At 56.8% G+C, this 26250-nt stretch overlaps 1 long non-coding RNA gene across 1 annotated transcript; it reads left to right on the plus strand.

Annotated features, from left to right (window-relative positions):
- Nucleotides 1–23194: 23194 nt before the first annotated feature.
- Nucleotides 23195–26250, plus strand: LOC135319582 (uncharacterized). Its single transcript, XR_010378353.1, has 4 exons — nt 23195–23347; nt 24540–24725; nt 24851–25061; nt 25167–26250. It is a non-coding gene; the product is annotated as an uncharacterized LOC135319582 (long non-coding RNA).

The following is a 26250-nucleotide window of genomic DNA, read 5'->3' on the forward strand; positions in this document are numbered from 1 at the left end:
AATGACACAGTTGGGGCTTCACTGTCTCCATCCCCTGACACCCTCTCCTGCCCTTCACCCCAGGCCCAGCGTGTGCTCAGCAAGCTCTTAGTTCAGCCCCGGCCAAAGTGTCAACTCGTAATGGCTTAATCTGAAAGTACTGAAAGTACTTCAGATTTCCACCTGAAAGTACTTGTGCTTTAATGGGGAAACTGGGAGACAAAGACACGGGGAACCCGAGAAGGAGGGTTCACCTGGGAGAAGGGTGCTGTTTCTAGATGGCATTAGAAAGTGATGTTCTAAGCTCCCCACTCTGGCCTCATCCATCAAATATTTGGGAAAGTTCTAAATCGAGCAAAGGCAACGGCTTCCTTCACTGCGAGACTCCAAGCTTTTCTGCCTCCAGGAGGGTACCAGTATTTGGCGTGTCCTTAACGTTTTTCTAGGGACACCCAGAGGGCCCAGCATTCAAAGGAAAACTTTTGGGGGCAATTCTGAACTAGTCTTATCTTTCCACTTTCGAGCTGAGGACTCTAAGCCCCAGGCAGCTCACTAGAGGCAGAGACGGGTCCTGGGCTCGGGGCTTTGCCTCCGCCCAGGTGCTCAGGCCACCCTCCTGCCCTGTACTCAGGACATTGCTTCGCCTGGTCTTGCCAAGGCTCTCTTTGCTGAGCACCTCCGGAAAGCCACTCCCTGGACTCCCGGAACGCCCTCCTAGATGGGGCTGGATATCTGCCCCCCCATCCCCTGGGCACCACTGCGGAAAGTTCCAGAACTCCTGAGGGGAACCCCCGTGGGTGGAACACATTCATTTTTGTCTTCTGACTGAATCAGCTCCATCCGTGAGATACTTCTTCTGAGTAGCTGCGCTCAGGAGCCTGCGGCAGGGAGGACGGTACCTGGGGTGCTGTTCTCTGGGCGGTTAGGGTAGGTCGTGCCAGCTCTGCGCCTCCCCGTGGCCTGCGCCTGGGGACCCGCATCTCTGCCCCGGGAGGCGGGCGAGCTGGAAAGACACCGCTGCTCTCGGCTGCAGCCCGGCTTGCTGTGCACCTGCATAGAGCCGCCGAAATCTGCTGGCTTGGAAACGAGGGGCACCTTTGTCCTGCATGTCTCCTCCCACCACGGGCAGCCCCCAAGCCGGTATTTGCCATCTTTGCACCCTCTTCTCCGGGAGCCCTCCCTTCTCCCATCTTGCTGTCACCACCCTGAGACCCAGCCTCCATCCTACCCCCTTTAATGTTGCAAGCACTTTCTGGCGTTTCTCTCTGCTTCCACCGGACACACTTTCCTCCATCCAGGCCCCATCTGCCTCCAGCCACTCACAGCCCTGAGCCCTCACTCTTTGTGGGTGTGAATCTCCCCCACCTGGCTCCAGAAATCCCAGGTAGTGGGCGATGGTCACACAATGCTGTGAATGTACTAAAAACCACTGAATTGTACCCTTTAAAGGGGTGGGTTTTATAGCCTATGCACTATATCTCAACAAGACTGCTATTAAACAGAGGAAGACAGCTGCCTACGCACCCCCTCTGTTTACTGCAGTGTCTTCCAAACTTTTCTGCCAAAGCACCCCAATAGCAAAGGAGAGAGGACGGTACCCCCAGGTCTGGAGGGAGCCTGAAATTGCATGTCTCCATCATTTGTTCATTCGTTCACTCATTCAGCAAGTTTTCTGTGTGCATTTTCCACATGTTAGACATCCAGTAATAATCAAAACAAGTGTGAGCTGACCCTCACGCAGCTTAATGAAGCAGACAATTCCTTCAAAGTCTCATGCTGTAATTTTAGCTTTTTTTTTTTTTTTTGGTGGAGCAGGGAGGTAATTAGGTTTATTTGTTTTTATTTTTTGTTATTATTTCTGTAATCGGAGGCACTGGGGATTGAACCCAGGAGCCCATACATGCTAAGCATGCTCTCTGCCACTGAGCTCTGCCTTCCCCTGCCCCATCGTGCTTTAATGTAAAGCTGCGTGTGCACTGTGCATTCTGCTCCACGATGTATCTGTGCTAATTTTAATGTAGTGTATGTTGCTGCTCTGGGAAGACAGCCCTTGCCGGCCCAGGTCTTCCTGGACCCTCTGCCCTGTCCCCGTGTTCCCCTGGGGGGACTGTAAGTGCAGAGGGTGCTGTGCGTGACTCTTCAGCACTCACCCACTCCGCCTTCTCGGGCAGCAGGCTGAGCCTGGGAGGCTGGCCCTCCGCCCAGGGGGGGCGCCTGCTTGGCACGAGGGGCTTTCTTTCATCCTTGCCAGTGACTGGTTCAGGAAAGCGCATGTGCTCCGACTCTGGACAATGAGAGGTGCGCTGGGGGTTCCTCAGGAAGCCCCTTCCCACCCGCAGGAGAGTGCTGTGGGAAGCTGTGCTCGCTTCTGTCTCCCGCAGGAGGAGAACAAGAAGGTCCTTGGCCCTCACTGCTGCTGGCCGACCTGCTGCATCCATGAGACCTGAGCAGACACGTAGACACATAGGAAAGCTGTCTGTCGGAGAAAGGGGCCAGAAACGATGGAGCCGGAGCCTTGACAGAACTGGACCGCTGCAGTGTAAAGAAAGGCAAGACTGTGTTGCCGCAGCTGTGAACACTCTCAGGACGGGACCGGACTTCAGGTCAAAGGCAAACTTCTTCACTGAGCTTTTAAGCCTCCCATGTGTGTAACCAATCCCTCACGCACCTCCTCAGACTGTCCCCTTTTCCCATCGCCCTCCTTTGCTCGCCCATCCCAGAGGCCTTTCTGGGGGTGGGGGTGGGGTCCTCACAGCACAGGCAGCTGCGCAGAGCGGGGCCTACTGCTTAGGCCTGGGCTGCAGAGAAGCCTGGGCCCTCCCAGCAGGTCTCACTGAGCTGCCGGGGACATGGGTCGGGGGGCCGGGGGGCCGGAAACGGGAGAGATACAGAGGTAGGGAAGGGGAGCAGAGGGGAGGCAGTCAGAGGACGCTAAAGGAAAGGTGGGGTGAGAGAGAGAGTAGAAAGAAAGAGTAGGAGGGGAGAGGAGAATGGGCAGGTGGGAGGAGCAGGGAGGATGGGGACGCGGGGAGAGGCCGGGAAGGAGCCCCAAGGGGCAGGGCCAGGGCCAGGAGCAACAGCGCGTCGCGGGAGTGCAGAGCTGAGCTCCGGCAGGAGCAGTTTCATCAGCAGCACTTTACCATACAAGTGCTTCTCATCGCAGCTGGTGCTAGGTGGGCTGGGAGCAGCAATAAAAAAACAGTTTTGTTTGAAAAAACATCATCTAGGTTTTTTGAAAACACTGTTCACACATGCCCCATCGGGCCCTAGTGGGAGAAGCCAGGGAGTGCAAACAACTCTACAGGGACAAGGGGCATGGTCCCGGCACGGAGGTGGTGGGGACAGGTGCCTCCCAACACACACACACACACACACACACACACAGACACACATGAGCCACACCTATGAGGGCCTCCACAGAAAGGAGCTGATCTGGACTCTCGGTGGGTGGAGCCCAGCTGGCTGAGTTGGAAGTTGGCACCCCTGGCAAGGCCGGGGCCCCAGAAAGGGAGGGGGCTCTTCTCAAGCCGCTGCCGGACCCCAGGCCCCGTGCCAGCACATCCACACGTGTGACCCTGTGTCAGGGGGCGCTCTGCAGGTGAGACAGAGCTTGTGTGGCACACACAGCCTCAGGAAGTAAGGTCAGATGTCACAGAAGACCAGAGAAGGCTGGAGAATCAGAGTCAAAAGAATCGTAAAATCACAGAAAGTCACACTTTAAAGAGTCACCCGAACAGTGGTTTTGGGACTGTTTTATTTGGAGCCCTGGGGTTTTAGGGGAGAGGCAGGGGGAGCAGGTGGTCACAGCTCTGCTTCATTTTCATGCTGGTGACAGCAATTCTGGTTTTCTTTTCTGTGTTTCTTACAGGGGTTTTACCAGTTTGCTTTTGACAAGATGGAAAATTAATTAACACAAAGGGAAAAAAACTCAGTCCTGATCCAGTTCAACCCATTTTGCAGATGGAGAGACTGGGGCCCTGAAAACTTCCCTTAGCTTGCTGGCGACAGAGTCCGGATGTGTGCGCCCCTTCAAGGAGTTCTCCCCACCAGCAGTCTGTCTTCCATCTGTGCAAGGGGAACGCGTGGTTGCTGGGGGCTGGGGGCGCCAGGGGCCAGGCATCCATCACTCACACTGAGGTGGTAGGAGGCGGGCGCGCCGTCCCCCGTGCTGCTCTCCAGCTCTCAGGAGTCCTCTCCTGGCAGATGAGCAGCCCTCGTGTGGCTAATGTGTTATTTTCATAATGTATTTATTGATTCCAAATATTTGAGACGGGAGGTTTTACTGTCTCCTTGTCTCTCTCTCTTTTCTTTTAACCATGCGACTCTCCACTGTGCTTTACTTAGAGTCGCACTGTTTCATAAACCAGAGCAGGTTTCAACTTTATCACCCCCGGTTTTACTGCTTCTGCCGGGGGGCGGTGTGAATATTCCCAGGGTTGGTAACGTTTCCGAACGCGAGCAGCGAGCAGAGGTCTGTGAGCAAATGGCTCGTTGCCAGCAGGCTGGAGAAGGCCACTTTCAGAGTTTTCATTGAAACTAAACACAACAGCACCTTGTGTTTAGATACGGGTTGATGTTTCTCAGAGCCTGGGTTACCGGGCACCGCCTGACTGACCCCCACAGGAGCCCCGGGAAGCAGGAAGAACAGGACCCCCTACTTCACGGAGCGGAAGCGGAGACCCAGTGAGGACCAGTTTCACAGACAAGGCGGAACCGTGATTCATGCTGCGATTGCAGGTAAGCTTGTCTTTTTTTTTTTTTTTTTTAATTTTCCCCTATTTCCTTTGTTTTTTCAATTGAAGTTTGGTTGATTTACAATTTTGTGTTAGTTTCCGGTGTACAACATAATGATTCAGTTATACATACAATATATATTCCTTCTCCTCTTCTTTTTCATTATAGGTTATTATAAACTATTGAATGTACTTCCCTGTGCTCTACAGTAGGACCTTGTTGTTTATCTATTTTATATATAGTAGTGTGTATCCGCGACTCCCAAACTCCCATTTTATCCCTCCCCACCCTCTCTTCCCCCAGTAACCGTAAGTGTGTTTTCTGTGAGTCTGTTTCTGTTTTGTAAATAAGTTCATTCCAAACGCTGACGTGTCAAGTGTAGTTTTTGAACAACTCTGATGACATCTCGTGCACAAAAAGCGATTTGTACCCAGTCCTGAGCACAGACCCTCCATGTCCCAAGTGATGGATGACTTCCGTGGCTGGTCCTGAAGCCTGCCATCGCCCCGCCTTGGCGTGCGCTGGGGCCGCACCTCTTCTCCCCTCCTTTGTCCCATCCGTCCATCCGAGTCCTTCTTTCCACGGCGCTGCTCATATCCAGTCTGTTCCCAAAGTTCTTTGCGACTCGTCCAGCTTACCTGGGCCCTGCCCTCACAGCTCTGGGGCTTTGGGGTTAGGAAGTAACGTGAAGAGGACCCTGGAGAACTCGGCTCCTTGTTTTACAGACACGAAGGCCCAGGGAGAAGTGACCTGATGAGGGGCAGCAGTGGCACCTCCCAGCTGAGCCGTCCAACCTGGGAGTCCCTGGACCCCTCGCTCCCTCTGACCAGCTCCAGCCCATCCCCATAGCTGCTGTTTCCGGGTCCTCAGTGCCTCTCCTGTCCGCCCACCTTGGGCTCCTTCGCCACCACCTGGGTCTGAGCCGCCATCACGTCTCAGACATCCCCGCCTGGCCCGCCCCCCCCCCACGTCTCCATGCCGTCACCCTTGTTTCCCCTGCTCTGGTGTCCCCAGCACGGCAAGAAAGACCCTTCTAAAATGTGAACCTGACTAGTCCCCTCCCCCACGGAGAACTTAAGGGGCGCCCCCACTTTCCTCCCACCGCAGGATAGGTCCGCCCTCTTTGGAGCCTTTTCCAGGCCAGCATCACCCGAGCGTCTGCACCGCTGCGGCCCGCCACCTCCCCGCCTCCCTCAGGCGCACCCTAGGGAACCAGCTTCCCAGAGGTCTCTGAACCCGGCTCGGCCCTGAGTGTTAGCGCAGACCCTGGCCTCTGCCCCTGCTTCCTCTCTGGCCACAATCCCCTTTGCAGGGTGGCACCTGCTCGCCTTTTCAGCAAGCCTTCCGGGGGTGGGGGCTTAGCCCTCTGCTCCGGGCTCCCAGAGTCCCCCGTGCCGGCCCAGAGCCGGGCTGCCCACCTGGTGCCGGCTTCCCTGCGCGTGCTCTCGGCCCCCGAGGGCTGCCTCCCCAGCAGCCCCGCAGCCCCGGCCCCCGCGCCCCTCAGGCTAGGCGGCCCGTGCGCGTTCGGATCGGGCTGTTCCTGCCCTTTACTTTTACTTGCCCTGCCGCTGGCCTCTGCTACTTAACAGGACTGGGGTTTGAAGGCGCCGGAAGTAACTCTCCTCCCTTCCAGTCAGCTTTATCACCGATGAAAACCAGGCCGGCGGATGCGGCTTCAGGACGGACCCTCCCAGCCCCACTCGGGACCTGCCGAGGGGGCGCTGCCCCAGGACGGCGGCCCCCTGCTGGGGGGAGGGGGAGGCGAGGTCGGAGGGCGGGTCTCCGATTGGACCAGAAGGGTCCAGGCGGCCGGCTCTGGCCCAATCGGCTGTGGCGGGTGGGCGGGGCTTCCACGCGCAGGCGCTGCCTTCCAAGCCCCGGCCGCCGGGGAGAGGCCGTGCGGCTGCAGGGAGAGGACGCTGGGCGCGGGGGGCCGCAGCGTCCCCTTCCCGGGCGTCAGAGCCCCTCAGGTTGGTTCTTTCTGCTCTGGGCGACGCCTCGAGGAGAAGTGCTTCACCGCGACCTCCGGTTCCCAGCGTTTGAGGGGAGGGCCCGTCTGTGGTGTCGAAGCGGCCCCCCGGGATCAGGCCCGCTCTGACAATGGCCTGGGCCTGTGGCGGGGATTTGTGATCGATGGCCAGACATCCGTCCTCCCGCCCTTCCGTAGTTAACAGAACCCCCAGTTTGGGCCGAGCGTGCTGCAACCCGGATAAAAGATCCGATTTCCCAGCCTCCCTGGTAGCATGGTCAGGTTCTGGCGGATGAAGGCACAGTGTGGCGCTCCAGAAAATCAGCGCAAAAGACAAGGGCCTACGCCTTCCCTTCCGCCCTTCCTCCTGCTTGGAACACGGGTCTGGTGGCTGCAAGTTCAGCAGCCACCTTGGACCATGAAGACAGAAGGCACATTCTGAAGGTGGCGGAGAAGAAAGATTGGAGTTTGGCTCCTGGTATGATCACAGAGCTTCCACCTCGGCCCCCCACTGTCTCCCCAGACTTCTTTTAGTTATGAGAGAGTGAAGAAATGCTGATCTCGCTTTGAGCTACTGCTGTTTTCCCATCGTATGCAGTTGAATCTAATCCGAGGGAACACAGAACCACAAGATTCAGAGAACCCTTGAGAGGAGGCTCGCAGAAGTCCATGACCTGCAGCTGGGAACAACTGAACCTGAGAGCATGTCGCAGAGGAAATCATGAGGGAGGTACGGTAGGTGTCGAAACTGCGTCCACTGGGGTGTAGTGGATAAACTGGGAATGTTCAGGCCAAAGATGAGCAGGTCTAGGGAATACATGTACGGAGGGGCAGTTCCAAAGAAGAAGGATGAAGCTCCTGGGGTGGTCTAGAGCATAGAAATTGCCTTGAGGCAGACTTCCTCACCAACTTTCCGACAGCAGACTAGCTTAGAGATGGAACAGGTGTGTAAGCCCAGAGTGGACGTTGCAGCAGTCCACCAGAAGCAGATCCAATAGGAGGTACACAGAAGGAGATTTGTTATAAGAGATCCGCTCACATTGTTACGGAGGCTGAGAAGTCCCACAGTCTGCAAGCCGGAGACGCAGGAAGGCCAGTAGTGAAGTTCCAGTTCAGACTCCAAGGCCTGACAATTGGGAGAGCAATGGTGTGAGTCCCAGTTCATGCCTGAAGGCCTGAGAACCAGGAAAGCGGATGCCCACGGGCAGGAGAAGATGGACGTCCCAGCTCCAGCAGGGAGAGTGAATTTGTTCTTCTGCACCGTCCTGTTCTCTCAGGCCCTCCAGGGGTGGGATGGTGCCCCCCCCCCACATCGGTGAGCGTCCCCTCTTTACTCAGTCTGCTGATGTAAATGCTAGTTTCTTCCAGAAACGCCCTCACAGACACACTAGAAGGAATGTTTTACCAGCTCCCTGGGCATCCCTTAGCCCAGTCAAGTTGACACGAAAAATTACCCATCAGAAGTGGCCATCAGTTTTTGAACTGGTAATATTTGATTAGATGATGCGATTCTAAGAAAAATTAGAGAAGGCTTCTGCCGAAAGTTGGGACTTTGGGCTAGAATTCCCAGTGTCCAATGCATCTCACTATGTCTAGAAACTGGGAACAGTGCAAGCCACACCGTGGGTGCTCAGTACACCTTTGTGGAGTGAATGAAGGCACGAATGAATGCGAACACTGCCTATAGACCAATTTCTATATTGATCCAAGGAAAAGAAAGAGCAGAGAATTTGGATTGAAAGAAAATCTAAAGACTTGTCTCTACACTTGAGCCAAAATGCCGTTGACATTGCTATGCACTGAAAACCCCATGAAGGCATAACTTAAAGACACCCCTGTCCCCCAGAGGGCTGCCGTCCTGTGGTACATTTGGGGACAGGCATCGCCCTCGGACCTGCTCTTGGGGGGCCTGTGGGAAGGCTGTTTTCTCCATGCCTGTGGGGGTCACTGCTGACAGCAGCTGGACTTCTGTCCTCCACGTGGTCCTGCTCCTGTCACCATGGCCTGCATGGAGGGGTGAGCATGGGAGCCACACTTCCTGGCACCCCTCTAGCCCTAATTGTGCCAAGGCAGTAAGGAGTGGGGCTGGGGACATCTGGAAGGAATCATAATGTAGGGGAAAACATTGAGGGCCCAGGTTAAATATGACTCAACCCCTGGAGAGAAGCCTCCAGCAGCAGTGGAGCAGGTGTCTCTGCCAGAGCCACACCTGGGGGCGCCCCTCTGGCTCCATCTTCACGCCTGAACCCCAGCGTCTTCCTCTCCTCTAGCAGTGCTGCTTTCTTCCTGGAAGTCTCCGTGAGGTGACTCTCCAGTTAGGGGAACCCTGTCTGTTACCCACGGGGGCACGACTTGCCTCCTGATGACCCCCATCCCTACCAGACAGAGGGCGGGACAGCGTCCTTCCCCAGTGAGCCTCTACCAAAGTCCGCGGGGTCTGATTTACAGTGACACTGAACTGACTCTGAGTGGAGGGTGGGAACAGTGGGATCGTCTATGGGGGCCTGGTGCTTCCAGCAGGCTCCCCCTGGACCTTCCCACCTCCCCACTCACACACAACCCCCTCGCAGGAACCAGCGGTGACCTCCAGGGACGCAGAGTCCAGACCTGTAAAAAGGCAGGGAAACTGCTCCCTGAACACGTTCCCTGCCACCTGGGGAGAGCAGAGTGGTGCCCGGTCCCCTTCGTGCACCTTATGCTTCCAGACCATCCTTGGAGGACAGCCACAGTGCAGGGGACGGGCCCACTGCCTTCGCTGCCTTCACACAGCAGAGATAGCAAAAGCTTTGAAACCCCGTTTCTCTCCCTGGCAGGGTGCCCCCACCCTAAGCTCTGAAAGCAGCAGGGAGGCAGGGGGAGGATTTACGGCCTTTCTGCACGTGGCGCCCCTCAGCCAGAGTGCTGGTTCTTACTATTACAGATGCATGAGGTATATTAGGGGTCGTGATTTATGGGACGACAGCAAGATTTCATCTGGAATAGTTTCCTTGTATTCGGAGAAGAAAAAGTAGCTGACCCGCGCCTTTCTGCAGCCCTTCCCTAATTCCAGCACAATCACTCTGGGAGAAATGATCAATTTCTTCACAAAAACCCTTTGCTGCGGCAGCCAGGGCTTCAGCAAGCTCGGAGCATCGCACGAGGCATCTGGTTTTTCCCTTTCCATTATTCAGGCACTCTCTGCATTGTGGAGGGTTGAATGAGGCAAAATCATAATGCACGTGCTTTTATCTCAAGGGTTGGTATTTTTAGTATGGAAGCCAGGCTAAATGAAATTAAAGTAAAAAAAAAAAATAAAAAGGAAGGGAAAATAAATGGAGGCTTAGCTCACTGGCTGAGATTACGCACACATTCTTCAGTTCTGAGTCTTCGTGGGATGGTTCTTGTGGGTTTGGGGTGGGGGGGGTGGGGGGCAGGGCTCATTTCAGGGCAGAGGGAACCATGGAGATGGGGCCACCGCCATGTCCTTGAGGAAAAGCAGGCTGCCAGGGCTGGCCTAACTCATCCCTGGGACAGAAGGCAGGGACCCCCAGTTTCCGAGACCCACTGTGTGGCCGGCCCTGTCCTGGGCACGTACAAGTGCAGAGTCTCATTGACTCTCAGGAGGGACCCTCTGAGGCAGGTCCCTTCACTCCCATTTTGCAGGTGGTAAGACTGGAGCCCAGAAGCACACCTTGACTTGCCCAGGTCGCTCGGCCAGAAGCAGCAAAGCTGGAAGCTGAGCTCTATTGTCTGGTGCCTGAGTCCTTGCTCCTGTCCTGTCCCCGCCACCACTTCTGGGGAGCACTTGCCTCCAGGATGGGGACAGTTGAGATGGTCACTACCCCCATTTCCCTCCATGCTGGAATCCTGTTTTTCTGTATTAATAGGAGGCCTTAGTCCAAACAGTTCCTAAAAAAATAATTAAAAGCGCTGACAGCCTGGGACACTGGGACAGCCTGGAGCTGGGTCAGTGCAGTCTGGGGCCGGTTGAGGGGCAGAAAGCTGGGGACCCTAAACTCAGGCCTCAAAACGACGCCGATGCAGCTTTAGGGACCCCGGCAGGCGGCCTCCTTGCCGTCCCCACGGTCCGAATTTCAGGCCGCTCTGGGCAGAGCATGACCGCCGTCCCTCCAGGCTGTGCTGAGGCAGCCGGTGTGAGGCGGGACAGGAGACTCTGCTCAGCCCTGGGAGTCTCGCCCAGTCGGAGGGCAGGCCTGTGGCCTGGGGGCCAGTTCGCATGAGCCATCTCTCCGCCTGGAGTCAGGGCGACATTTCCTGGCGCTGCAGTGTAGCTTAGAAGGAGGCCGACAGACCTAGGTTCAAGTCTCTGTGCTACCCTCAGTGTGACCTGGGAGGTTACCCAGCCTCCCGGGGCTCCAGCGCCCTGTCCCGAGGAGGGCGAAGGCAGCCTCCCGGGACCGCCGTCGCGGAGCCCCGCCGCCCGCCCTCCGGGAGCGCAGGGGCAGCGGCCTGAGCCCCGGCCTGGGCAGTAGCTGTCTCGTTCCCACGACCGTCGCCTGCTGTCCCCAGGCTCACTTTACAGCGAAGCAGCTCGGCTGTGACTTGCTCGAGGTCGCACAGCTGGCCGACAGCAGGGCTTCTCGCCGGGGCGCCCAGAGAGCCCTCCGACTCACGCGCCCCTCCTCGGGGCGCCCCGCACGCGGCCGGGTTAACCCTCCCTCTCCAGCCCGTCTTGGCCGACGGAGAGCGCTGTGCGCCTGCGCGTGCGTGTGTGCACGTGTGTGCGTTTCTTCCGTGTTGAGAGTGAGGGGCGAGGTGCGGGGTGGGCGTCCGAAGGTGCCCCAGGCGTGCGACTTTCTGTTGCTCCTCAGGCAAGTGGCTGAGCGCCCCGGGGCCGCCCTTCTCCTGGTCTGAGGGGGGCGGGAGAGCGGCCGCCAGGCCCTCGCCTGCGCAGACAGCCCTCCTGAGGCGGGGCCCGTCTCCCTCCGGCCGGCGACAGCTGGCTCTGGAACTGTCCTCGCCCTCTGGGGCGATGCTCTGCTCTTGCAGCAAGACTGGAGTCTTCCGCGGGCGGGAAGCCACGCCTGAGACTTCTCTGCGCCCCCAGTGCTATGCTGGGCACGTGGCCGAGCGCCTCCAGGGCCGCCGCTAGCCCTTAAAGCGCAGTGGTGCGTGCGTGCGTGTGTACGTGCGCGTGTACGTGCGCGTGTGTACGTGCGCGTGCGCGCGGGGCTGCGCTCCCGTGTTCCTCGCTGGGAGAGCAAGGTTTCCGGGACAGCCCCAGGCTCGCCGCGGCCCCTCCTGACGGCTGACCTCCTCCGACCCTCGTGCCTCCCGCCAGGGGCGCCGGAGCAGGCGTCTGCACCCTCACGCTGCAGGCGAAGCGCACGCTCGGGGAGTCCACGTGACTTCCGAGCCAGCTCCCTCTCGCCGGCCTGCGCCCCGCCGCGCGGTGCTAAACTCGTACACACTCGCGTAGAGACAGTTCTCAGGAAGATTCAGACTGAGCGCAGGTGACTCAGCCCGAGTTCACTGAAGGTCTGAGTCTGGTTACAGTTCATGTACTCACGCTCCTTTTTCTTAGGGATTGAATCCGTATCTTTTATCAGATTTGCCCTTGGTCTGTGAACCAAAAAAGGTTTAAGAAATGGTTCCCTTGAGCAGTGCTGTCCAGTAGAAAGTGAAGGAAATGTTCTGTACCTGTGCTGTCCGCTGCGGTGGTCACCAACCACTGGCGGCTGCTGAGCACTTGAAATGGAGATAGTGCAAGTGAGGAACTGAATTTTTAATTGTGTTTATATTAGTTAATTTAGATTTAACTTTTTTTTTTAATTTGCCAAACTTTTTTTAAATTGCAGTATAGTGGATTTACAATGTTGTTTAGTCTCGGTGTACAGCATAGTGATTCAGTTTACACACATATATGTTCTTTTTCAGGTTCTTTACCATTATAGATTGTTGCAAGCTATTGAATATGGTTCCTTGTGCTGTACAGTAGGACCTTGCTATTTATCTGTTTTGTATATAGTAGTTTGTATCCGCTCATCCCAAACTCCTAATTTATCCCTTTTCCCCCTTCCCCTTTGGTAGCCATAACTTTGTTTTCTATGTCTGTGAGTCTATTTCTGTTTTGTAAGTAAGTTCACTTATATCATTTTTTTTTAGATTCCACATGTAAGTGATATCATATGGTATTTGTCCTTCTCCGTCTGACTTACTTCACTTAGAATGATAACCTCTAGGTGCATCCATGTTGCTGCAAATGGCATTATTTCTTTCTTGTTTAGGTTGCTACTATGGCTTAGCTACTGTAAATGGTGTAGATTTAAATTTTAAATAGTCACATGTGGCTGGTGGCTACCACATTGGACTGTGCAGCCTGAGATGATTAAAATTCAGTGGTAGAACTTTAGACATTTTGGAGAGGTGGCATTTTAGGGATTCTTATGAGCAGGAATTTCTCAGAGTCTCTAAAATCTGAAAAACTCATCCGTCCATCCATCCATCCATCCACTGGGGCATGCGTGCACACACCCATCCATCCACCCTCTGCTCGGGCACGCACGCACACATTCACCAGCACTGACATCGGCCGCACAGCCACCACACCTGCAGCACAGTGGGGAGACAACACGTGGCGACTAAAGCGGTTCTTGCAGTTCGCTGGGGGCCAGTGGACCTGCCCGGGATGTTCAGGGGGGTCTCTTTGGGGGCAGCTCATATTTAAGAGCAGCCCCGCCCTGTTCTGTGGTCTGAGCCTCGTGACACTGGGCAATCTTGTGAGCAAGAGAATGTTTCTTCCACTTGGAAGGCTGCTTGGTCCCAGGTGACGAAAAAGGAGTGTGTGTGTGAGGGGACTGCAAAGTGGAAGAGCCTGGGGGTGTCTCCTGGGTGATCAGGTTGAGTTTGTAAACGGAAATTTCGTCGTTAACTTTATGAGGCAACCTTTGGGGAACTTAGCATCTGGCTTTCATTGGTTTTTAGTCTTTTCTTGCAGGTTATCACCAGCTCACCTACTCCCGGGATCATGCTGAGGATCAATTAGCTGTTGTGGATAACGGTCTTATAGCAGGGCCTGTTGCACACTTATTACTGCTCTTGGGAGTGCCCGGTAAGCGTTGGAGTGGTCGGTGCTCAGTACCTTTCTGGGGAATGAAGGACTGAGCTTGCTAAGGACACAAATTTAAAAAGCATCAAGCAGACCCAGACAAAAGACAAAGGTCAAGGGCTGCGCAGCCTTTGCTGCCTACGAAATGGCCCAGTGCCATGACCAAGGCCATCCGGTCTCTGCAGGCCCAGCAAAGGAAGGCTCCGGCGATGGGCTTTGTGAACGGGTGGGCCTGTGTGGGTTTGCCGTCATGGCGCCGCGGCCCCTACTCAGGGCCGCGGGTTCTCACGTGGGCGTGGGCCAGACGCTGCTTGAGACCTGCCCCAGCCGCACTGATCTGAGTACTTGCCGCCCGCCTCTAGCGGGGCCTTTTCAGCCCAGAGGCATAGTGACAGCATCCATCCTCCAGCCAAGGGGGCTCCACCATGCGACCTTACTCAGAGTCCGGAATTTGGGTCCAAATGACCCATTTTGCAACAGCTGAAGAATTTCCAGTTGTGTCTGAGAACGAGCATGAAGCCCAGCAGTGGGGCGGCGCTGGAGGACAGCTGCAAGAGAGTTCTGGGGGCGCTCTCAGGTCACCAGGGGAGGGCGTGGGCCGGCGTCCCCAGAAATAGACAGAACAACCCCACAGGGCCCAGAGCGCGCACTGTAGAATCATTAAACTTAGTTCGGGTGACTAACCCCTTTTGTGTCTGTCTGCCATTAAGCTGGACACGGCTGTGACTCCTCTCTGCCGGCTGCCTGCAGCCCTCAATGTGGCCTTTGTCTTGTCAGCACAGAGCCCTCTGGCCTCCAATTCTTCTGTTCCGATTAAAATGCCAGAATGGGTCTCCAGGTCGCCACTGGTCTCTGTCCTCTGAGAAGAGGAGGGACGGTGGAAAGCAGGCCAGGTCGCCCAGAGGCGCCGCGGCGTCTCCAGGTAGGAAGGCGGGGGAGGGCGGTGGGGAGGGCGTTTCTAGACGACTCTGTTCCACACGCTCCTGGGGAGCGAGGTTTCCGTGCTCCGGGGGGGTGCTCAGCTACAGAGAGGAATGTGTGCTGGCATCTCCTGGAATGACCTCAGTCTCGGAAGGAGTCCTTCCAAGCTGGACGTTTCTGAAGAGTGATGACCCGGGGCCGCCTGCCCACACAGCGGGGGGGGGGGTCTTGCTCACCCTCTCTCTTCTCTGGCGGGTCTAACATGAGCAGGGAGGTGAGGGAGCTCGAAACTGGGAGTTGGCCAGACCTGCTGGCTCAGCCACAGGAATTCCTGGTTAGGGAGCATCAGGCAAGTGCACTCATCTCTCTGAGCCTTGGTTTCCTTAGCTGTAAAATGGGATGAGTCAGTCTATCCTGCAGAATCATTGGTGGATGACATGACTGTATAAGAAAGAAGTTGCATTAAGAAGAGTGGAGTGTTCACCATCATTATTTAGTGCCTTTATTCAGCTTTAAGGCTTTGAGATCCCCAGTGGATTCCACCCATCTCGGTTTTCTCAAAGAACCTTTTCACCTTCAAATCTGACCTCCAGACAACTGGTGCATTTACTCCAAGAGCTGCTGGTTTTAAGTCATTGTTTCTGCATTCAGCTTTGGCAATGCACCGTCCTGTGCCATCTGATACCTGCTCCCAATCTCTCCCTCTCAAGGTCAGGGAGTCAGGGGAGGCACAGAGCTGGCCAAGGAGACCTCACAGTGGAATTCGACGGAGCTGCAGACGTGGTCTGTCGGACGTGGTCCATGACATGTCCTGTGTGAAGCAGGAGCCATGGGGGAGGAGATGTCCAGGGGTTTCTATGGGGGCCCAGCCAAGGAGAGAATCCGGGCTCGCCCCACTCCGTCCCGCGCCTGGGAACAGTCACATGATCTGGAGGTAGGCGTTAGTGCCGGGCCAGTCGTTCCAAAGGCCGGAGCCGATCAGAATTCTGGTGCTTGTCACCCACCCTCATCTGCAGGCACCTCTTCCAGACCTCCTGAATCAGGATCTACCAAAATGTGGTTTTATAAGGGCCTTTGGGGACTTCCAGATTGTGGCATCTCAGTCTGAGTGTCCCTCATCAACCCTGCTCAGTCCTTGGTAACCACTGAGGGTCTCCTCTGTACCAGGGAACTGCCCTCAGACAGCCCGAAGATGAGACGAAAAGAAGACAGATCACAGCCTCAGGAGTGAACTCAAGGCGGTGAAATGGCGCCTCTCACTCGGCCAGGCTGCGGAGCGCCCGGCGAAGGCTCCGCACTGAAAGGGGTGTGAGGTCACAGGGCGGCTCGTGCCAGTCTTTGTCATGGGCTGGCCCCGCGAGCTGTGAAATGTGGCTCAGACCTTGAGCTCGGATTCCAGCTGGGCCCGAAGGGGGTCAGTGTCTCCCTGTGTCCGTGGGACTGGCAGGCTGGCAAGACCCTGGGCGAGCTGGCGGCGCCGGCGAGAGGGCGTGGGTGGGAGGTCTGGACGTGGGTGTTGAGAGCAGATGTGCCGGACCGTGGGGGGAGCAGCGGGAGCCCTCTGCCTGGCCCGCGTCTGAACGCCGCGAAGTGAGGGTGGGGGCCAGGGCTGACGGAGCTCTTTCCACGGGGCTCCCAGCAATGCTGTTCGGGAGCGCAGGTGGCAGAGTGGCCCTCAGAGCGGAGGAGGCAGGCGGGGTCCTGGGGGGACCCTGGGCCCCACGGTGGCTGTCAGGGAGCAGGGGTGAGGGCAGGGAACCTTGCTGGGAGGCGGTGGGTGTGATTCCCAGTGCGGACCTGGTGGGAGAGCTGATCCCTGGCGGTCGCGGACGACCCTCTCATCTGGGAGCAGGATGGACCTCTGGGGCGCTCACAGGAGGCCTTCCTGGTGATTCCCCGAAGCGCAGTTACTGGGAGGAGATGCCTTGGGGGTGGTTGCAGCGGACGTGTGCTGGATGGGTGGTAAGCACCAGGAGCCAGCACAGTCTGAGTTAACACTGTTGAGCGCTAAGGCCTTTGTGTACCGAGAACACTGAGGAAGCTGGGGACATTGGGCGCCGTGAAGGGATCAGCGCATTCTGTGGGACAAGAGTGGGGTCAGGAGTGGGCGAGGCCGTCTGTGGGGCTTGTTTGTGGGGTGTGAGTCTAAGGATGGCGGGACAGCAGTCTGTTTTGTTGTTGATTTACAATGTTGGGTTAGTTTCTGGTGTACAGCACGGCTATTCACGTATGTGTGTATTTATACACACACACACGTGTGTGCCTATTCTTTCTCATCTTCTTTTTCTCTACAGGTTGCTACAAGCCATTGAACACAGTTCCCTGTGCTGCGCAGGAGGACCTTGCTTGTTCTGTGCATGGTGGTTTGTATCAGCCAGTCCCAAACTCCCAGTTTATCCCTCCCTCCCCCATCCCCCCAGTGACCATAAGTTTATTTTCTGTGTCTGTGAGTCTCTGTCTGGGAAACAGCGGTCTGAACCCAGTGGTTCCTAGAGAAACATTCTTTGGTTAATTAAGAGTCTGAAAGTCCATATGAAAGTAGGAGGCACTTGGTGGAGACCACAGTGGGTGGGGCACATGGCCCTAATTATATGGCTTGTCCAAGTTACTGGGAGAGGCTGAACCCTCCTGAGAAGGCCACCACTGGCCCCAGCCACCTGGAGATGAAGACAGGAAAACTAGGACAAGCGCTCAGGGACTTCCTAAGCAGACGGAGCCAAGGGCCCGCCGTGCCCATAGGCGTCCCAGTACTCGCTCTGGGTCAGTGTTCTGATGCCTAGGCTGCAAATCCGCATCCACCTCAGGGCCTAGCGCTGTGAATAACCTTGTCATCTGCCCAAGACCCCCGCTCTCTCGTCTCAGGGGAGTCCTCCCCATCCTTGCGGGGCAAGTCTTGTGTGCCGAGGGGGCCACTCACCCAAGGAGACAGGAAGCAAACTGGGCTTTGGAGAAAAATTTCAGTGCCATCAGTGAGTCCATTTCCTTTCTGTTCTGCAGCTGGGAGCACGCTGGCTGGCAGTCTGTCCCCCAAGCTGGGGGATTGTGTGGCACCACCGAGTTTGTTTGGAGCTGCCCAAAAGCTGCAGAGAAGACATTGTGATCGTAGCTTCCTCAGAAGTACAAAAATAAAGTAAAACAAAAGGTTGTGACAGAGACTTTAATGAGAATAAAATGCCAATTAACTCAGAGGTATTGGATGAGACTCTGTTTCTCAGAAGAACCCCAGGTCGCACTTCGTGGATCCGTTTCAATGTCCCCCAGAGCACCGACCGGCCACGCTGGGGAAGCCGCCCTCAGAACAATCGAGAACTCGGTGCCAGGCCCACTACTTGTCACTTTAATTGGCACTCATTCCGTATGATGCTCACACGTTCACCAAATGGGTTCAGTTTAATTCGGAGTGGGAGTTTCTGTCTTTCTCCTATTGAAATATTTAATGCAGCAGGCTTTAACGCTGGATAGCATTCCATTGCTCTCCTGTTTTGCTTTAAAGAATACAGAAGACCCCTCCAACCATGATGGATTTTGAAAATTTTTTTTTTACCAGCTCTGTAATTACAAAGCCTGTTAAGCAATACCTTTTCTTTCGGTGGGATGATGGGATAGGTGGCAAAAAAAAACAAACCCATCTCCTTTGTTATCTATTCTGTAGTCCCCCAAGTCATATTAGCGAACACAGATCTATTGGAAAGAAGCCGTCCTCAGAGTCGGGGTGGCGATCGGGAGGCCAGGTGCTCTCCTGCCCCCTCCCCACATCAGGCTGAGCTGAGCGTGGCTGGGGAGGCAGCATCTTTGCGGAAGAGAAGGATGCGACGCTCCAAGCCTTGGCTGGTCACAGGGAGGCAGGCGGGCTCTCCCCGCCGTGCGTGTGTTAGTGCTGACAGACGGAGCGCAAGGCGTCGCTCACCCCGAGGTGTCACATCCTGATACACTGACAGGCAATTATCTTCGGAGATAGTGTTAAAACACAATAATTAATTGGAAGAGCAAGCAAAAGAGCGGTGGCCCCAGGCCCAGGCGGAATGGTATTCTGCAAACGCTCTGTGAGGCTGGTAATTTAGCCTCAGTGGGTCATTTGATTTCACGCCTCCCCCGTCCTGAAACCTTCCCAGCGCTTTGTTTTTCAAAAGCTTCAGCCTTGAACGTGTCTCAGCTGTCTTTAAAGTGCAGACCAACCTCCCACAGCAACCTTCCAAAATGGTGCCTGGCAGTTGAGAAAAATCACCGCCTCAGCAGAGACGTCTCACACGGCCCCGTTTCTGCGGCGGTCCGTGCCGGCGGAGGGTCTTTGTTTCAGGCGGAGGCTGACACGTGTCTGCTTAAAGGAAACATTCCCACCTCAGCTGCTTCGGTGGGAACAAGAGGTTCCCACGCCGAAGCGTGGGCTGACCTTCCCGACCGCCAGCAGCAGGGGCAGGACGCGCGGCTGTGTCCGGTTACGAACAAGCCTGGAGAAACGTGGGCTTTTCCTTTGCTTTTGCTTGTCCTGCCATGGTGACATCCGTTGACCTGTATTTGATATTCTGCATGATGCGTGTGTGTCAGAGATCACACAGGTGACTGAGAAGGGGAGAGAGGACAAGGAATGGAGAGGAGGCTGGAGGGAGCCTTGCAGAGTTTAGCAAGAACCTAAGTGCATTCTAGGGGATTCCTCAGCTGCAGGGGGGCAGAAACCATCCGGATTTGACTTAAAAGGGGAAAGGGGAGATGCTTAAGGACACAGGACATCTAACAGAATTCAAAGGGAAGCAGGCTTCCTGACCTCACAGACAGGTCAGGGCAAGAAGCCCTTTGCTCTCCCTCCATCTCTTGCCCCCAAGAAGGGCTTAATTTCCACCTTTGCCAGTCAAGCTGCACCCTCTTCCTCTGTGGCCCGCGGGGCGATGGACAGCCCCAAGGCCCAGGGGCGAGGCTGCTCGCTGAAGGTACAGCCACACGAAGAGGCTCACTCATGCTGCCTCGTGGCTCCAGCCCCCAAGCCCTGGACGCGGTTTGGATTGGTCCATCTGGAGTTGGTACCCACCCCTCGTCTAAGCGACCTTGTCTCCAAAAATTCTCTCAGAAGCTGGAGGGTCCGCTGATTCACGGGTGAGATTATATGGCACCACCAAATCTGTGCAGAGACGGTGTTATAATTGTGAAAATAAGAATAAAACAGAGCAGAAGGTTGTGGCGTACCCCGGAAGGTAAACCACAGCGAACTCAGTGGTGCGTGTATGCTGGGGGCAGTTAGAGGGAAGATACCCAGAAAGGTGTCCTACAAAGAGAATAACTTATTTTTAACCTGAAGAAAACACTGGGGGAGATTTTGTGCTACTGTGCCGACTCATCTAGAGGACGCTTAAGGAAAGGAAGTCAGAACTGCGTGGTTGGGGGCAGCCTGCCCTGGACTGCGGCCCCTTCCCTCCGTTCTCCAGGAGAGGCGTTGGCGGCTCTCTAACACCCTGCCTCTCCTCTCCTGGACAGTCTACATGACCTGTCGGCCTGAACGGTGTGGGAGGCCTGGATTCTCCTGCCATTCTTCTATTGCTGTGAAGGAATGATCAAGTCAGGGGGTTGTAGAAGGCACAGCCCTCGGAGTTACGTGTGACGGAAACCAGCGCAGACTGGCTTTTAGAAGGGGGGCTTGTCACGGAACACCGTCTCTGGGGAGTGCCCAGGAGGGCCAGGCGGGCGTGGCAGCGTGGACAGGGACCAAGGCTCTTGACGAGGGCTCTCCCTGCCCTTCCTGTCTCAGCTGATCGCTGCCATCTGGGGGCTCCGCTCGTTGCCGCCGAGGCTGACCTTTCTCCCTGTGGTCGGGGAAGGTGACTGCTGGCAGCCTCAGCTTCACACGCGCTGGCACCCCGACTCGGGCAGAAAGCAGCTCCAGCAGGCCAGTCCTTGCAAGGCCCTGCCTGGTCGAGCTCGGGCCACGTGCGCATGCCTGCAGCCGGGGCCGCGTGTGCCCCGTGGAGTCGGAGAGTCCAGGGCACCAGGCTGTGGCGCCTCCCGGACCACACGGTGCGGGAAAGGGGTGGGTCTCCCAAAGGCGGGGCTGTGTGCACACAAACAGGACCCGACCTCCGTGGGCAGTCACGTTGTCTGTCCCTGGACATCGAAGAGGCACACGCAGGGCCGGTAAAGATGCTGAGAGCTCAGACGCGTGTGGGGTCACCACACGGGTCTCTGATGGTAAAACTCCGAGGTTAACGCTGCCGTTGGCCTCACAGGCTCTCTTCCCTGACCTCTCCTGAAAATGCCCTCTGTTCGTGTCGTGGGATCTGGTTTGTTAAGATGATGGAAAACAGAGAGTAGAGGGCTAGTAGGCAGCTCTGGGGAGGATGTTTCAGTGGAAAAGATTTTTTTGTTTGCTTGCTTGTTTGTTTGTTTTTTTAATTCTTTGAGATAATGTGGGTTCGCAGGCCATTGTAAGAAATACACGGAGAGATCTTTACAGCCTTCACCCAGTTTCCCCAAGGGCAGCACCCTGTGCAGCTGCAGGACGCCGTCGCCACTGGGACACTGACACAGGCATAACCCATGGATTGTTCAGGTGTCACCGGTTTTACAGGCACTCATGTGAAGACTGGATTATAATCTGTGTACATTTTTCTCAGTAGTTCCTTTTCTGAGCTGGGCTCGATGCTGGTACTTGTTATGAGAGCAAAAAGTTTCCTAAGTTTCTGCACCCAGATGCCTTCGTGTAACCCTCTGGGATCTGCTAAGATCACACCTTGAAGGGGGAGTGGAGACCTTCTCGATGACGAAGTATAAATAGGCTGTTCATCTCCGGGAATTACGGAAGTGCCGGCTGCCCCGCTGGCCCTGACTCGCGTGCACCTAGAAGGCACCGAGCCGCGAGGGCAGTATTTTCGCGCTCCGCAGTGGGGCGTGGAGTGCCTGGGGCGGGGGAGGCTGGACGCGGGAAGACACCCAGCCAGCTGAAGCGCCGCTGGAGACGCCAGGCAGCCACAGACTGAGGCGCAGCTGAAGGGGACACACAGGGCTCTGCGGGAGGGTCGGAGGATGGGCGGGCCTTTGCCCTTGGTTGCGTGCGCACGCGTGTGTGTGTGTTCATGTCCACCCGTGGCCTATCTGTTCCAGGTTCCCATGGGGCACATAGGTGAGCTTTATTCCTGCATCCTTCGTTTCCAGGAACTGGTGGGCCAGCTGAGTGGCGTTGTGTCTGCAGAGCACAGCTGATCTTGTCCCTGGCTTAGCTCGACGTGGCAGAAGGTAGGGTGGACTGGAGAGAAATCAGCCTGCCGCAGTTTTCATCGTCATGTTACAAGGGTTGCCAGATGTTACCTCCCTTCAGCGCTCTGGGGAGATCTTCAGGGCCTCCCGCATGGAACCTGCTGAGACGCAGCAGGGGCAGCGGCCCCGAGACACTGCCCTGTGGCCGCGGACACACGACTGACGGGGGCTGCGGGACTGCATCTGCCCCCGCCGCGGGGGCGGGGGTGCTCCAGCCCTGCTTCTCCTCCCGCCCACAGAAGTGTGGTCATTCTGGGTGAGAAGTGGGGTTGTCTGGACACCCGTCACACCCCTCCTGGTAGACGCCTCCACACCCGTCCCTGCACTTGAAACACAGACAGAGCCCCCGTAGTGACCTGGCCTCGGCCTCTCGGGAGCTTCAAGGCTGGGATGAAGCCAGGTCACCCAGACCCGCTCAGGGGTGGGCTGTCTGTCACCCGCCTGCCTTGTGACAACAGCAGTGCTCCTCATCCCGCCGGCCCCCCTCCTCGGACCCCCCCAGGTGTGGGAACCGGCGTTGACTGAGGCCACAGGCAACTGGGCCAGCGCTGCCCACGGTGCTGAGGAGCACGCCCAGCTGCTTTCAGAGCTACTCTCTCCCTTCTTTCTAATGAAAATCCTTGTGTAATCTGTTAGTGCCTGGTCTGCTGGAGCATGAATTATTCAGAGAAGTCTCTGTTCCGTTATCTCCCCTCCCCGGGGACGCCCCTACCATTGTCCGCTCTGATGGGTCATTATGCACTCTGTGAATTTAATCTTTTAGGCTATCCGGCTGCACTGAAAAAATGTATGAATAACAATTTTCCTGTAATAACCTTCAACTAACCTTTCAGCCAGAGTGAGTCATTCCAGTCCCATTTTCACATCAAGAGGAGTCAAAGGCGGGCAGTTACCTCTTATCTGTTTCAGGAGCTGCCCCCCACCTCCACCACACCCTTAGCTCTGACAGGGGTGTTGAGGATGCTATGGGGCCGGAGGAGGAGGTGGGAGGGCTTGGGAGGCGAGGGGCAGGCTCTGGAGTCCCGACGCTGAGTCTGGGCGAGGGGTCCCGAGCCTTCCCCTGTGGACGTGGGGGCCCGACAGCCATCCACTTCCCAGGGCCTCTGCATCTGGCTGGCGTCAGCCAGCAGTCTGTTTTTTTTTGCCCCACTGAAGGCAGCCCTAATTCCTTCTCTTGCCCCTGCATAAGGGAAAAGTCTCCTCTGCCCAGAGATCTCCCCAAAGCCCTTCCACAAATGGCAACTTCAGATCAGCTTTAGCTCCTGGTGAGAGCTGAGGTCACCTTGCTGCTGACAAGACAGAGGATGGGAGAGGCTGGAGGCCCCGGGCACAGCCAGGAGCCCCAGCCTCGCCTCCACCCCCAGGTCCCCACAGTGCAGCGATCTGGAAGGAACTGGGAATTTGGAGTCAGGTAAAATGGACTTGAAGACTTGGCTCCTCCAGCTGTGTGATCCTGAGTAAGTCACGTCCCCTCTCTGAGCCTTGGAAGGATTTCATGGGTAAAATGGGAATAATCATACTTTGTGGGGTTGTTTTGAAGCTCAGATGGAACACCGATGCGGTTTGTCCGATGCCAAGCCCTGGGCCTGACCCAGTTCCTCTCCTGGGGCTGAGGAACCCCCACCCCCGGTCTCCCCATCCCTTCTTTCCATTCCTGAGTTCAGCTGCTGCTGAGTACCCGTCTCCCTTTCCCCAGGCTCCTTGGTGCTGAGGCAGGATCCGATACATTCATCCACACTCGGGCCTGAGAACGGCCGCTCCCGGACTCAGCAGACCCGGGGGGGGGGGGGGCACAGCGCTCGCTCCAGAGGGGCCCGGCCCACGGGGTCCTGCAGAGCCTGCTCGCCTTCGGCCACCGGACCACGGTGCCTCCGGTTCTGCCTTCCCAGTTTGCCCCCTACCAGTCTCTGCTTCTTTTTAACCAAGTGAGAGGAGCAAACCCAGGATGTGAAAGCACTGCTCCAGGTCCTAATTCAGAGGGTCAGAGGCAGGCCGTGAGGGGACCCTGTGTCCCGTCACCCCTCCGGGTGCTCAGGCCATCCACGGCCACGTCATGCTCGTGGGGCAGCGGGGAACCTGGGTCTCCCTCAGACCACACCGTGCAGGCCAGGCTTTAGCGAGTTTCCTCTTTCGGGTCACAAAATGGTCAGACAGCTGGTCCTGAAGGCCTGACAGGTTCCTCAGTGGGGAACCCGGGGCGGTCACGCAGCCGGCATGGAGAGCCTTGGGAGCCTGCCTGGACGGCTGGGTCTGCGCAGAGAGGAGCTGGAGCGGGAGTGGGAGATGCTGGGCAGATGAGAATGAGAAGACGGGTGAGCCAGGACTTAGCGGGATTTACCTGCTGTCGGTTGTCAGACGGTCCGTCAGCAGCTTCCCACGCTCCTGGACACGGTCCTGACTCTCGGGGTGGGGGTGGGGGCAAGAGGGCCCTGTCCCACATCTATCTCCCCACCTACTCCTGGACCCAACCCGCGACCCCCCCCCTCCACTGCCCCCGCCACAGCCTGAATCCCGAACTCTTGGTTTGACTATCCAGGAGCATTTCTCTCCTCCTGACCCCTCTTCCTCAGAAAGCTCCCTCAGTGGATCTTTGAGGACCAGAAGGAGGCAGCCTGGACCCAGCCCTTCCTTCCTCTCCATTATTACCAGGCCTGGTGGATTCCCATTCAGACTTCTCCTCTCCACCTCCCTCTGGTGTATTTGCCTGGCTCAGCGCAGGCCCATGCCGCCCCTGCAGAAGGATCTTCCTGAAAAACGGTACCCAAGGACTAAAGGGAAATACACAGAAACACAAACTGCTGTTGCCTTCAGGCGCTGGGGTTGTAGGGGCTTGTTGTAAGTTTTCCATTTTTTCCTACCTTTTGGTAGTTTCCAAACTTTAAAAAATGATAGAATTTGAGAATCACCATTCTTAACATGTTCACCCTCTCACTTAAGATCTGACTGTCCATTGAACACAGTTCTGGAGAACCTGCTGAGCGCGGGGCACCGGGAGGACCACACAGACGCCAGCCTTAGGATTGGCAGGTGTTGCTGTCGGTTTGTGAGTCCAAGGCTTCTGGAAGACGCCGCTGTCAAAAGGAAAACTCCCCACCTGCTAGCTGGGGCCATGCCAGGGCTGGGCTCCTGAGCCGGCCCCCCGAGGACTCACCCCCGAGGCACGGGCTGCAGGTGACGCGGGCTCGCTGAGCAGCGTGAGGCTCTGGGTGCGGGGGCTCTGCTTTGGGCTTTTCCACCAGACGGGAATGAAACAGCTTCCCCTCCTTCACACTGTAGAGCAGCCTGGCCTTCTGAGGTTCGCAGGTCTCAGCCGCGGAAGACGGAAGGACAGCAGACCTCAGCGGGACTGACTGCGAGCCCGGGTGGGGACTGGCAGTGACCGAAGACAAAGGTCGTGTACTCGGCGGACACCTGGGAGCACAGCAGGAGTGGTCCCGTCGCGGCCCAGGGGACCCACCAGGCTTGTCTGGAGGCGCGTGAGCAAGTGCCCGGGGCCCCCTGGGGAACAGCAGGCCGCGCAGACCCCCAGGGAGTGGCCGCGCGGTTTCACAGGGCAGGGCTCAGAGCCAGCGACACCCGTGAGCACGGGAGTGCAGGCCCATTGTAACTCAGACAAGCGCCCACAGGCCTTCGGGCTGCTTCACAGTGGCTGTTGGCACACCTGCCTCCTCCCTGGAGCACCTCTTGGGGTGGGGACCGCGGCCGGCCCTGTCCTGTTTCCCCGCCGCCTTCCCAGCCTCCTGGCCCTGGCAGTGTTTATTCCAAGTGTGGAGCCAGGAAGGTGGAGAAGGAGAGCCCTTCCCAAGGGCATGTGTGACTGGAGGGACAGGGACAAGGAGCCCCAGGGCCTTTGAGCCATTTATGAAGGAGGGAGGAGTCCAAGATGGTGGCTGGAGGCGCCGAGAGCAAAGCTTGGGGGGTCATGATTTTAAAGGGTCACCCCTACTCGGGGCTGGACTGCTGTTGCGGGTCTTCACAGGCTCCCAGGAGGAAGGAGGCAGCCCCTAGGGAGGGCCTTTCCTCGGTCAGACTTCAGAAGCAGGTCCATCCTTGTCCGAAGCCTGCTCCCTTAGTCCGTCCCACCTCCCGCTCCAGCGCACAGGAGAGCTCCCCTACCCCATGCACTTGGCCTCAGCTTTGCTGATTTCGCCACTGACCATGGAACAGTCATGTCCCTTCACCTTCTCTGTCTCTGCCGCCCCTTTCTCTGCCCCACTCACGCCTCCACGTTTGACAGTTCTTCCAACTGCCCACTCTCAGACCTTGACGGGGACACGTGATCCTTCTTCTGTGTGAATTAATAAACCCTGCTGGGCAGTTTCCCCTCCTGGAGAGCTTGCCTTGGAGCTCGGAGCCTGGA

The sequence above is a fragment of the Camelus dromedarius genome, chromosome 29 (genome assembly GCF_036321535.1).
Source record: "Camelus dromedarius isolate mCamDro1 chromosome 29, mCamDro1.pat, whole genome shotgun sequence".
Lineage (NCBI taxonomy): Eukaryota > Metazoa > Chordata > Mammalia > Artiodactyla > Camelidae > Camelus > Camelus dromedarius.